This window comes from Bos taurus, chromosome 18 (genome assembly GCF_002263795.3).
Source record: "Bos taurus isolate L1 Dominette 01449 registration number 42190680 breed Hereford chromosome 18, ARS-UCD2.0, whole genome shotgun sequence".
NCBI classification, from domain to species: Eukaryota; Metazoa; Chordata; class Mammalia; order Artiodactyla; family Bovidae; genus Bos; species Bos taurus.
In genome coordinates, this window is record NC_037345.1 from 14,823,839 (window position 1) to 14,825,960 (window position 2,122).

General features: G+C 43.4%; 1 pseudogene; it reads right to left on the reverse strand.

The window, feature by feature from the left end:
* LOC112442447 (uncharacterized) lies at window positions 1-154 on the reverse strand (annotated as a pseudogene).
* Window positions 155-2,122: the final 1,968 nt, after the last annotated feature.

The following is a 2,122-nucleotide window of genomic DNA, read 5'->3' on the forward strand; positions in this document are numbered from 1 at the left end:
TAGGGGCGCAGTCCCCCACTACCACAAATTATGCAGTCGAGTTTCCCACATTTGGGGAAATCACAGAGGTCAGCACATCCGGAGTGCAATGGATAAGCCTCGCCCTGGGAAAACCACCTTCGTGATCATGGTATCTCCCCTGCCAGGTAAGTATGATACTTGTCTTCCTTTGTCTTACTTACTTCACTTAGTGTGATCGTCTCTACTTCTTTCCTGTTGCTGGACGTGGCGTGATGTCACCCTTTTATGGCTGAGCGATAACTGCTCTGTGCGTGTACCCCATCTGGTTTACCCATCCATCTGTCCTTACCCACTTAGGCTTCATCCATGTATTGGCTATTGTACACAGTGCTGCCACGAACATTGGGTGCCCCTGTCTTTAAAATTATGGTTTTCTCTGGATGTGTGCCCAGGACTGGGATTGCTGGGTCCTATGCTACTTTGCTCTTTAGTTTTTAATGACCCTTTGTCTTGTTCTCCTTCGTGGATTTGATGACTTTCATTCCCACCAACAAGGAGGAGGGTTCTTTTTCCTCCATTCCCTCTCCAGCATGTATTGTCATAGATTTTCTGTGCTGACCATTCTGGCGTGTGTGAGGTGATGGCACTTCTGATTCACAGTTCTCCAACACTTACAGATGCTGAGCGTCTTTTCATGTGCTTCTTGGCCATCTCTATGTCTTCTTTGGGGAAAGGTCCACTTAAATCTTGTGCCCCTATTTGACTGGGTTGTTTCTTTGATATCAAGGTGCATAAGCTGTTGGTATGTTTTGGAGAGAAATTCCTCATGGGTGTCTCTGTTTGCACATATTAGTTTCATTGTGGCGCTTGTCTTTTTGTTGTGTTTATGGGTTCCTCTGCTGTGCCAGTGCTTTTAAGGGGAATTAGGGAAACAGTGGAAACAGTGTCAGACTTTATTTTTTGGGGCTCCAAAATCACTGCAGATGGTGATTGCATCCATGAAATTAAATGACACTTACTCCTTGGAAGGAAAGTTATGACCAACCTAGATAGCATATTAAAAAGCAGAGACATTACTTTGCCAACAAAGGTCCATCTAGTCAAGGCTATGGTTTTTCCTGTGGTCATGTATGGATGTGAGAGTTGGACTGTGAAGAAAGCTGAGCACCGAAGAATTGATGCTTTTGAAGTGTGGTGTTGGAGAAGACTCCTGAGAGTCCCTTGGACTGCAAGGAGGTCCGACCAGTCCATCCTAAAGGAGATTAGTCCTGGGTGTTCATTGGAAGGACTGATGCTGAGGCTGAAACTCCAATACTTTGGCCACCTCATGTGAAGAGTTGACTCATTGGAAAAGACTCTGATGCTGGGAGAGATTGGGGGCAGGAGGAGAAGGGGACGACAGAGGATGAGATGGCTGGATGGCATCACCGACTCGATGCACATGAGTTTGGGTGAACTCCGGGAGTTGGTGATGCACAGGGAGGCCTGGCGTGCTGTGATTCCTGAGGTCGCAGAGTAAGACAGGACTGAGCGACTGAACTGACTGAGTGACTGAGGTCCCATTTATTTTTTAAAATGTTTTTCATTTATTTATTTTTCATGATTCTAAGAGGTAGGTCAAAGAAAAACTTGCCAGATTTTATGTCAAAGTGTGTTCTGCTTTTTCCCTTGAGAGTTTCATATTGTCTGTCCTTTTATTTATGTCTTTAATCTATTTGGAGTTTATTTTGTGTATTCTGTTAGGGAGTATTCTAATTTCATTCTCATACATTTCTTAAAAAACCTGCACACGGTTCTTCATAGTGGCTGCTACTAATTCACCTTTTCACTAACAGTGTGGGGGATTCCCTTTTTCCCACACTTTCTCCAGCATTTATTGTCTGTCAACTTTTGGACAACAGTCTTTGTTAACCACGTGAGGAAATGCCTCATTGTAGTTTTGATTTGCATGAGTCTAATATTTGGTGATGTGGTCATCTTTTTGTGTGATTTTTTTAAAGGATGTGAGTTAAACTTACCTCTTGAAATTGACCACTTGAACACCTGCCTTGTTTAGAATTTTTTTTTTCAGTGACACTGAAGACATTTCTTGAAGGTATTTTTTACCCTCAGCCCCTTGATCCTTGTGCCTATTAAATACCCAGAGCACTGCTTTTAGGAC